Source organism: Pipistrellus hanaki (genome assembly GCF_964339955.1).
Source record: "Pipistrellus hanaki genome assembly, chromosome: 2".
NCBI classification, from domain to species: domain Eukaryota; kingdom Metazoa; phylum Chordata; class Mammalia; order Chiroptera; family Vespertilionidae; genus Pipistrellus; species Pipistrellus hanaki.
In genome coordinates, this window is record NC_140504.1 from 89,986,387 (window position 1) to 89,998,661 (window position 12,275).

Below are 12,275 nucleotides of genomic sequence, written 5' to 3' on the forward strand. Positions count from 1 at the left end.
TCTCTCTCTCTCTCTCTCTCTCTTTCTCTCTCTCTCTCTCATTTATTCTCCAGGTAATCATTTTTAAATTTAAGTTATAAATGTATCTACAGTGAGGTGTTATTCAGGTCAGTGAAAATGTACAAAGTGGACATATACACAAAATTTGTACCTAGATAAAGTGTATAACACTACCAGCCCCACAATGTCTTTATCATTAACACCCTCCCCACACTTCCCCACGCATACAAATAATCAATAGTCTTTTTCATCACCAAAGATTAGTTTTTATTTTTAAGAAACTTTGAATAAAGGAGCCAAAACCGGTTTGGCTCAGCGGTAGAGAATTGGTTTGTGGACTGAAAGGTCCAGGTTCGATTCCGGTCAAGGGCATGTACGTTGGTTGTGGGCACATCCCCAGTGGGGGGTGTGCAAGAGGCAGCTGGTCGATGTTTCTCTCTCATCAACGTTTCTAGCTCTCTATCTCTCTCCCTTCCTCTCTGTAAAAAATCAATAAAATATATTTAAAAAAAAAAAAACTTTGAATAAAGGAGATCATGATGTATGTGCTCTTTTGGACTTGGTTTCTTTTCTTTTTCTTTTTTTAATATACTTTATTGATTTTGTACAGAGAGGAAGGGAGAGAGATAGAGAGTTAGAAACATCGATGAGAGAGAGTCATCATTGATCAGCTGCCTCTTGCACACCCCCTATTGGGGATATGTCTGCAACTAAGGTACATGCCCTTGACCGGAATCGAACCCAGGACCTTTCAGTCCCCAAGCAGATGCTCTATCCATTGAGCCAAACCGATTTCGGCTGGACTTGGTTTCTTTCACTCATTACATTTATGTAGTTCATCCATGTTAACACATGTGGCAACATATAACACAAAGAGTTAATCTTAAATCCCCTTAACTAAACATTTTCACTTATTACCCCAATGTGCAAAGCATGGAACTGAGGGGAGGTCCATTAGGCATGAGAACCTTTGTTTTGTATTGCACTTTGCAATTTACTCTGCTATATGTTCCTTTTTTCATTTGTCCTTTATAATAACGTAGGCTGTAAGTAGATGTGATTATTATTAATGCTATCATTTACTTTACAGATAAGAAAGTGAGAATTCAAGAGTTTCTGTTACTTACGAAAGGCCTTATTTAAACATCAAGTAAGGAGTTTATTGTCATTCACACTCAGGGCACTCACCTTCAAATCCATGATTATTATACAAAACCAGATTATCTACATTATTATTTGAATAGAGGAAATGTAAACACCACAGTGATATAGTTTAACATCGATTTCTCAGCTTTCTGGGCCTAGCAGTACTCCTTAGAAAATGTGATGCTGATGTTGATGCTGATGCTGATGCTGGGTAGCATTTGCATTAGGACTACTAGACTAAGCTTTCCCTAAAAGCTTATATCATCATAAAAAGCATACGATGTAGGTACCATCATTATCCTTGTTTTCCAGATGAGTAAAAACAATTCCCAGATAGGTTAAGAAAGCATGCGCAACGTCACACCATGTGCTGGCACATGTGGGTTGGTAATTTCTCTCACAAAGGGCAGACAGTAAATAGGTTTGGCTTGCCATATGATCTCTGTGATGACTCCTTGGCTCTATCATCATAGCACAAAAGTAGCCATAGACTTCAAGGAAATTATTGGACATGGCTGTATTACAATAAAATGTGTTTTCAAAACCAGAAGCAGGTCAGATTCAGTCCAGTAGCTATAATTTGCTGACTCTTAGCCTATGAATATACAATAGTTGAAATCATAATGTGAATTCTTTTTTTTTCAGTCCTCACCTAAGGATATTTTTCCATAAGTTTTTTCTTTTTTTCTTTATTGATTAAGGTATTACATATATGTCCTTATCTTCCCATTGTCCATCCCCCTCTCCCTCTACTCATACAGTGGAAGAGAGAGGGAAAGACAGAGAGTAATATTGATGTGAGAGAAACACAGCAATTGGTTGCCTCCTGCACAAGCCCGGACCAACTCCCAGTCCAGGGAGGAGCCTGGAACAAGGCATGTGGCCTTGACTAGAACCAACTCAGGACCCTTTGGTCCGCAGGCAACATTCCATCCAAACCTGAGCCAAACCTGCTAAAGCCATAATACAAATTTTAAGTGAAACTAATTTGCAAGAATAAAGAAAATATGCTTAAAAGTAATGCATAATTTATCTGAATGAAGAAGCATTAGATAGCTTCAGGCCATTTTAACTTATTTCACAGGAGGTGACTTAGACCTATCAATGCAATTGCAGCATGTAAGCCAGAATCAAGTGACAAGTGAAAATGAGTTTTCTCAACAAAAGGTTAACCTTAACTTTTCCTCACTTATTTGACATTATGGAATAATCCTAATTCAAGGGCTCCAATAAACAGAGTTGTGAAAATTGTTTTATTGGGCAAAGGATTTCACTGATCTAGGCATTAGTTAAGAAAACCAGTCAAGGAGATTCAACAGCCCCAAATAAACCCAGCAAAATTAAAATACATGAATGTATTTTCATCTACAAATTTCAATAATATAGGTTTCATAATTTTAAAGAGTGATTTCTGTGTATATTTTTATTTTAGAGATACAAATGTGCCTTTATTCATATTTAAAATGTCCCAATAATAAAGATCTATCATTATAAATTGTATGCTTTGCTTGTCCTTGTCTTAGAGTTCAGTTTATTTTTAAAATAAACATTCTGATAACCGCTGATATGACATTTAGTAATCAGTCTGCTCCAATGTAAATGTGTCCAAGTGCAGGTGGCCTGTAACATTGTGTGAGAGCAATTAATGAAGTTTAGAATCTCTGATGCTCTTTCATGCTCTGCTGAATGGTAAAAAAGGATTATCATGTTTAATTTTCCAGCCTAATAGTATACACAATTAGATATTTTCATTTCTCTTTTAGATACATATATTATACACTTTTTTCTGGTTGTACTAGATGCAGACAAAATAAACTCTCCAATGATTTGAAGGATGGATGGGAAATATTAAGATACAGAAGTTGCATTGATAATGCTTTTCCAAATATTATAAAGGAAATATTTTGATTCACCATAATTGTCATTTACTAGTAGATTCTCAACTTCACAACAATTTTTAAGTAGGTAGCTTTTTACAATGCCATCAATAATTTAATAACAAAAATCCAAATAACTAGGTATTTATATTAGATTTCATATATAAAAATTGTTTTTCATATGCTAGTAAAGCATTCACTCTAGTTAAATAATAATTTTATAACAGATTTATAAATTGATTAGATCCCATGATTCAGATCAAATTGTGATTATAATAAAACATAATAGAGTTTATTTAACTCATGACCTTATCTGTATAGATATACTTACAGTATTTTGTTAAGTGTATCAATAATTCAATTTTCTGATAGAAAACTTACATTTTATAAGGGATGAATGGTTTTAGATAGCTTTCTGAATACCATATTTCTTTTTCTTAACCTTTACTACAAAGTGTGTATATCTACTTTACAGAGAGAAATCTGCGCTCTTCATTTAGAATATTCTCTACTTCTAGTAATAATTATGGAACACAGTAAGTATTAAAGAACAAAGAGTGCAGCCTCTAAAGGAAGCAGCCTGTGGAGTAAACCATGTCGCTCTGAGCACTCAGTCAAATTTCATCTCTAATGCCAGTAATAGATATCCCAGACTATATATGCTTACATGTTATATGAAATAATTATATTTCATGTTTTAATTCAGTTACTTAAAAATAAAGTCATCCATAAAATGAGGGGGGAATGATAGAAATATGAGGACTCCAATAGTTGATTTTAATAGTTCACAAAATACATGCACTTCTAAAAATATTTCTAGTACTTTTTTCTTTATTTTAAAAATATATTTAACCAATGTGCAATCCAGGTATAGAGATATAGAAGATATATTATCCAACTGGAAATTTGTTATATTGAAGTCAGAAAAAAATGTAATAAAATTGTCTATAAGAAAACCTTTTGCTCTTTTGTTTTTCTGAAAATATTTATTTTTAAAGCCAAAGCATGGGATTTAACAGAAGGAATAGAAATTGAAATTCTCCTCAGGAAATAAAACGAAAAGCGCCAGTCTAGTTTGGACAATGGAAGTTACAAAGTGCAGGTTTGGAACTCAGCCACTGTCCACTGAGGTCATGCTTATAGAAAAATGAGAAACCGCAAGCATCTTTAGTGAGGGTGAGCCTGCCACCACTGAACGGCTGCTTCTGAGTGGGTTACACTGGAAAGTGTAAGCGCAGACCACAATGCCCTTCCTAACCTGCCACCTGCTGATCCAGAAAGCTGCATATTCACTTGACTTCTATGGAGACATTTACTAATCTATACCTCTGCATGCTGTTTCCTATGCCTACGATACTTCTCATGGTTATATTCCTTCTATGTTCTGGTGTCACCTGCCTAGTCTTTGGAGCTAGTGTTAGTTACTACTTTGTTTGATTCTTACTCTGTTTTTCCAAGATAAATTTTGATTGGTTTTATGTCATCAGTGCACAAAAGAGTGGATTTATCTATAAACTGAAAAAGAAGAGTCATCAAAACAAACTTATAAAGCATTGGGAAGCTTTCATAAGATTTCTTAATTATTTTATTTTCTAGTTTAGGGTTATGATCATACTAGTGTAGAAAAAATATTTCACTCATTTTATGAGTCCATAGGTCTGACCATTCCTTTTGATTACAAATGTCAATGACCCTGTAAATTAATCCTTTTAAGTAAGCCAAGTCAAGCCAAATTTGCACTTAGCTGTGTACTAGATTTTATAGGGTTGATCAAATAAATAGAAGACATAATTTTTTTCCACTAGCTGTGAAGACAAAATATTCACATATTTATCAGCTATAGATTTAAATTGGTTGTAACTGATAATATAGCTATTTTGTAGTAAAAGTAACGAAATAATAATAAATACTATATGAGTTCAGCAATGGAAAATATCATTGTGGACTAAACAATTTGGGTAAGGTTTTATGGCAGACTATTTGTTCATCCAAGCGTTTGGGTGGTGGCAAAAGTTGTTTAATGATCATGCATTTATGGAAAACATTTGAAACAATATAGAAACCAAATGAGAATAGAACATCTGGAGAGCAGTAAAAGATATGTGTTACACTGGAGAAAAGTCCTTAATGCTAAAAATTTGAGATCATATGTATCTCAAGAATTAGTAGATCAAGAATTAGTAGAGTCTCTTAAACAGAGGAAGGTCATGACCTACATAAAGAAGTACTTAAGAAAATATATTTTACACTGAAGCAAATATACAGGATATTCTTTCACTCTCCATTAGGAATTGAATGTCTGCATGTGACACATGAAAACCTAAACAATCCCCTAAGCACAATTAACCATACAAAATAAATTAAGCCCTAACCACAGTTCTAGTGCATAGCATATACTTGGTGGAAAAAGGCAAATGCCAGGATTTTTTCTTAATGTTATTTTCATATACATTGAAGTCATAATAAATAAAAAAGTATTTAATTTTGTGTTCTTAATATTTAAGAAAATACTACATAAAGTTATAAGTAAAGAAGACTCCAAGTTTTAGAATGTTTATTTCTGATGTCTTACTTATAATGTTAATTATTTAATTGAAAAAAGAAAAAAAGAAAAACAACTAGCCAACTCTGGACTAGTCCACTAAAGTTTCAACCATTTATGCATGTTAAAAAATGCATATGCATGAATTCTGAAATAATCATTATGAACACATACCCCAAGTAAAGCAGAGTTTTCTACTATGCACATTCAAAATGTCTTTTTTAGATGCTAATTTGTTAATTACAAACTTTTTATCAAGCTTAACTAAACTCATAGACTTCATTGCAACCATTTGCATAATGTCTCAAGTTGCTGAAAATTTTCAAACAAAAAAGTACATTTTTCTAAATGCCATCAAGTTGCTGAAAATTTTCAAACAAAAAGGTACATTTTACTAAACCCAAAAGAATTGTTTGTTGTTGAGGGTAATTATATCCAGAGCATATATATGAGGCTCAGAAACATTAAGCATTAAAAAATTTATATTGTGATAACTAGTTATGTGCATAAGATGTGTTAGGTTTTCACAGAGTACTATTTACTTATCCTTCACAACTCACACCAACAAACACTCCAGAGTGTGGATGAAAAGAGGCCACATACTAACCTGACTAACTCAGGGAAGACCTGCTTGGTGGTCTTGCAAACGCAGAGACCTAAAGTTACCACAAGGATGGTCTGAAATTGAAACCTTTTAATTAAAAAGCAGTTTATATTGTGTAGTCATGTATCTTCCCTGACAAAGATCAACTTCCATTTTTACTGAGCCTATTGTCTTGCATCTAAGATACCATACCTGTGGAATCTCAGGGTAACTAGCAACTTCCCTTTTTCCAGGCTCCTCAGGGCACACAGCCAATGGATCAGAGTTACAAGATGGAGACCACAAATCCCCTCATTGTTATTGTTACCTTATTTTTTGTTGACTGGTAATTATCCTGTGCCCACTTATGTAAAAGGAGTATGTGTATATCATTTTATTTTTTCTCCAATCCAAGAGGTTTCCGCATTTTGCTTTTTCCCACCTCCCTAACTTACCACTAATGGATTTCATGTAACCCACTTACATCTCCTGCTTTGATTGTATATATAAAACAAGGCAAAAGCTGCCATTCTTCCAAGCATTATCCCAATATGTTGAGATTCTGCTTCCCAACAATTGTCCACAGTTTGGCTCAAATAAGCTCACAAAGTCTTTACAGGTTTCAATGTTTTCTTATGTTAACAACAGCATCACTAGAATAAAATAATGGGGTCATTCTAGACTCCACTAACAAATATGATTAGCATCTGTAACCTTTAGTCTGTTCCTCAGTGAAATAGAGTGTTGCTGTGAGGGTAATGATGGTTTAGTAAGTAGTTAACTAATGCCAACTATTATCTTTATGACTATGACAGTTGTTAATTCCAAGTCAGCCGGTTTTGAAGCATTAAGTTTGAGTTTGTAATGTTCCTTGCTTGCCTTTTTTAATACTGGTGTTTATTTTGTTTTTATGTATTGCTAACATCTCTAAATCTGAGAAGGTAAATGAGCACTATATAGAAAGTACAGCATAAATTACTCAACTTTTATTTTATAACCTCTATTTTAACTGTCAATAAAATTAGCTGCTAAAATTGTTAGACACAGAAATAGAATATTGGGGACTGGCTATTATTTCTATATATAAAAGGCTAATATGCTAAATGTCCAACCATCCGGCCAGTCACTATGACATGCACTGACCAGCAAGGGGCAGAAGCTCAACACAGTAGCTGTGGTGACACACACTGGCCATTTACAGAGAAATGACACGATGGACCTGGTGCCCACAAAGTAACACTCATCTTCCCTCAAGTGAGACACAGGCTCTGCCACCATCCCAGAGCGATACCCCACTAAATTGGAGCCAATGTTGCCAAGATCCCATAGCACAAAATGCAGTCCACAGCCCAGCCCAGCCCAGCCCAGCCCAGCCCAGCCCAGCCCAGAAATGGTCACTGTGAGTGCCCGGCTTCCTCTACCTAGCTACTAGCCTCCTTGGAGTTTCTTCAGCCCAGGAGCATGGCTTGCTTTATAGCCAGGTGCAAACATTTCACACTTTAACCAAATGTCTGTGAAGCATTTTCATGTGCCTCATTTCATTTGATCCTTACAGAAGTCCCAGAGAAGGTAAATAGGAGACTTAGTGGAATCCTATTTTCTTTTCATAGCCAGAAAACAGAGATTTAGAAACTTGACCCGACTGAAAATAAGTAAGAAATGGTGAACCTTGAAAATGACTTCAGGTTTTCTTACTGCACAGAATATAGTAAAACACTGCTGTAGTTAAATATTTTTACTCTTTGTTTTCTCTGCATAATCTACAATAGTAATCTGCTTTGTGTTGATATCTATTGTGATGTTGACAGTTAGCTGATAGAAAATTTGGGTGCTTCACTGGCTGAAAAAAGTTTAGCTATCAATAATTAAGCAAGTTTATATAGACTAAGTTGACTCACACATGCACAATACATATAAAGCTCTTGTTGGCCCTAATTGCATGTGTGTGTTTCTATCTGTCATTGTCAATTGTGAATTTGGTTGACATTTCTATTATAGAGAAAGGACAAATAGGGATATTAAAATATTTATTCTAATTAATTTCCTTTCAATGTGCACAGACTCATGCACCAGACCACTAGTTTATAAGAAATAAAATAAGAAATATTAATCATGCTCTGTTAACCATGATTGTTTTATTCTGATTAAAGAAAGTACATTCTAACCTGGAGTTGCACAACCCTGGGACCTGGGAGTCAATCTTCAAATGTGGTCTATCCTCATTCAGGAACTGCCTACTATCAGGGAAAGGTTAACAACCTTGGTGTCCAAAGTGTTAAGGTAAAAACATTCAAACCTGTAAATAATTTTTTTGAGTTTATTTGAGCAAAAATGTCGACAATTGCCAGGAAGTTATATCACAACAGATTGGGATAAAGCATCAGAGAATGAAGGTTTCTCGTCTATTTTTATACATTGCAATGAAAGGAAGGAATATAGGTGGGTTACATGAAATCCACTGATAGATTAGAGAGGTAGGAGAAAGCAACCTCTTGGATTGGATAAAAGGTAAAATGAGAGACACATACTTAGGTGGGTGCAGGAACAATTAACACGTTAACAATGAAGGAATTTGTGGTATTTATTAGGTTGTGTCACAAGGGGTCCAGAAAAAGGGAAGTTATACAAGTTACCCGGACATTTCAAGGATATGTTATTATAGATGCAAAAAGAGAGATAGGCTCAGCTAAGGTAAAGGTTGACCTTGTCAGTGAAGAAACAGCCTAGGATGTAACTATCCACCATAACTGCTTTTAGTTAAAGTTTTATTTCAGACCATCCTCTGTGCTTAATTTAGGTCTCTGAGAATAGAAGACCACCATGCAGGCCTTCCCTAAGCTTGTCAAGTTAGAATGTGGCCCCTTTTGTCCACAAACAAAATGCAATCCTGTTCCAAACCCCTCTCTCTGACAGCCCCCCACACCTTGCCTATTCCCCATGCCTATAATTCCTACTTCCCCATGTAATCTTTGTCCTTCTTCCCAATAAACTGGCTTATGTGGGACTACAGAGCATATTTTTGTGGATGACCTGCTGCTCTCCCATACTGCCAGCAGTATTGGAATAAACATTCATATATGATTCAACCCTGTCTCTGCTCAATTGGTTCAAGTAGTGTCAGGCAGCCTGGATCCTTTGGTTATCTGGTTACAAAACCAATATTTAAAATGCAGTTCAGATATTATCCTATATAATAAAATCGTAGTATGCAAATTGTCCCCTTGTCCAGAGTTCTCCTGGGAGTTAAAACCAGGGGGTGGGCCAGCCAGGGGAAGGAAAGGAGGCCCTGGCACTGGCAGGCAGCGGTAGGGAAGGAACGGAGTACCTGGCTGCCAGCCAACAGCTCTTAGGGGCTCTACCACTGCATGGTTTTCATGCACTGGGCCTCTAGTTTTACTTATATATGAAATAAAGGCAATACAAGTATTTATCTTATAGGTTTTTGAGAGGATAGAATTAGAAAATCAATGTACCTGACTTCTAGTAAGAACTCAACATATATAATAATAATTCATAAATTCTAATCATCTATGTATTAACATCTTGCATAAATTGGCCTAATCTATAAAATTTGTATATGCACATTTTCATCATACATATTTCTTAATAAAATTATCCCTCAGCCTGGGATATAATACCTGAACTCACAACAATTTACAACGTTTGGAAAGATATTGGTTAGTGTTAAGAGGCTAGAGTTGAGGTTGTATGTAGCAAACTAACATCATCTCTAACAGAGTGGGAGTCTACATGAGCTATGGAAATTGATGACAGGCGACCACAGTCCACTACCAGGTCCTTTCTAATAGATTCACATGGTATTTCACTCAAGGAATAAATATTATCCTAAACATGCCATTTATGAGAACCAGAATATAAACTCTTTGTTTAGTGGGAAGAGGCTAACTTATCCTAATTTCTTCCCATTCTTGATGAAACAAACAAAGAAATTGCATTCTTTTGAATGATGAAATTATTGAAGCATTTTCAGTTGGAGTCAGAAGAATAAAAAAAAAAAAAAAAAGGCAAAAAAATCTCCTTTCAAGAGAATGTGTCCTAAGTCTAGCTGATATCCTAATATTGACACAGCATGAATTCTCAGGATGGGCAAAATCAATCACAAGGAACAAATATTAAAAAGAAGAAGAAGAAAGAAAGAAAGAAAGAAAAAAAAGAACGGATTCTTGGGGAGTACACAAAAAATCAAAGTCGTTTTATGCATAAAAATGCAAATAGATATGGAGATTATCTGTAGCATGAAATTCATGAGATAGTAATTAAGAAAAAATGTTGAAAAAACTCATTTAAGGGACAATAATGGAAGAGAGAGAGAGAGAAAGAGAGAGAGAGAGGAACTCTATGCTATATACATCACAGTTTGTTTGTTTTTAATATATTTTATTGATTATTTTTTACAGAGAGGAAGGGAGAGGGATAGATAGTTAGAAACATCTATGAAAGAGAAACATGGATCAGCTGCTTCTTGCACACCCCCTACTGGGGATGTGCCAGCAACCAAGGTTCATGCCCTTTGATGGGAATGGAACCTGGGACCTTTCAGTCTGCAGGCTGACGCTCTATCCACTGACCCAGACTGGTTTCGGCTATCATAATGTTTTTTATATAATCTATTAACTATTAATATGGAAGGATATACATAGAAAAGTATGTATTATTTAATGTACAAAAAGAATGGAGGGGAGCATTCATAACTTTTTTATGCCATGTTTAGTGATTTTTGTGTTTGCTCAATCAATTGTGAAATCCATACAAATTAAAAAGTAAATCATTGGCAGATAGTATGTTGTGTGCACAATTCATAGAGTATTTCCTAGCACCATATATAAGGGTAAACCATTGGGTGCTACCATTTAGGGAATGAATGCTTCAGTTTGCTTAAACAGAATTATGTAGACTAAGTCGAAAGTCCCAAAAATCTAATGTGATTTTAACACAACCCTTCCAAATACATCACTTCTGGAGTATCATCAACAACCCAAATAAGAGAAAGTAAATTTTAAGGTATATTTTGTACAGTACCATACACCAATCTTTGGACTTGGCAACCTCTTGCACCATTTTAGGGGGGGGGGAGGGTAGAGGAGATTTATACTATAAAACTTTATTATTATGATATATGAATAAAAATTATAAATCCAATACTGCAAGTATAGGGAAAAAACCTCTTGGATTATTTAATATAAGAATTAACTAGGACAAAAAGAGATGTGTAAAAATATGAAAAATATTTTAATTATTTTCACTAATTGTGCATATTACAAAGATAAACTCTAGATGCAAGCTACTCTATTGGAAAGGTAAATAGGAGAGGAATAACTTTAGCCACAAAAGTAGTGATTATGGAGTTAATGTATTCATTATATTTTGCTAAGTTCTCTACATACACTCAAGCTCCTAATATTATGAGATGTTAACACTGGATCTAAAGCTTTATCTAAAAAGTCATTGACATATGATGGTTTTGAATGAAACAAAGTTTAATTTCTTCTTCATTTATCAAATTTGCCTCATCAGATACAATGTCTCCTCAAAACTGTTAAAAAGCTTTGTCTTTAAAACAAATCACATTTTCAAAGTCAATTACACATGAGTTGGCTGATATGTATGTATATTATTGTATTTATGTTATAGGTATGTATTTATTGAATTATGAGATATATTTTCATGTGTCAAAATAGGAAACTCTACATTTAAAAAATGTTATTTCTCAAATGATTTTGTAACTTTTCTAACTGCAATATGAATCTAAGCGAAATATTAGTAATTTAGATAATCAATTGAAAAAACATTTGTCTCAATGAAATGAAATTGTGTAAAATAATATTAACCATCACTTCTTCAAATTCATACCACCAAATCCTTATGGATGATTACAGATATCTAACTGCAATTTTAAATTAATCCTCTCTTTTGTTCTAATCTAAACAGAAGAATATTTTAGCTGTCTACTATTTATGGATTGTGTCACATATGACTTTAATATCATCTGTATGACTCAGTTTATTAATCCACAAAATCAGCGATTTTCAACTGATGTACCAAAGCACACCAGTATGCTACTAAAGGCAGAGTGGTATGCTGCAATTTTAAATATACACAATACCTG

At 34.5% G+C, this 12,275-nt stretch overlaps 1 protein-coding gene across 17 annotated transcripts in view; it reads right to left on the reverse strand.

Moving 5' to 3' along the window:
* Positions 1 to 12,275, reverse strand: part of ROBO2 (roundabout guidance receptor 2) — a 655,712-nt gene that overhangs the window by 395,575 nt on the left and 247,862 nt on the right. The gene's annotated exons all lie outside the window — the stretch shown is intronic.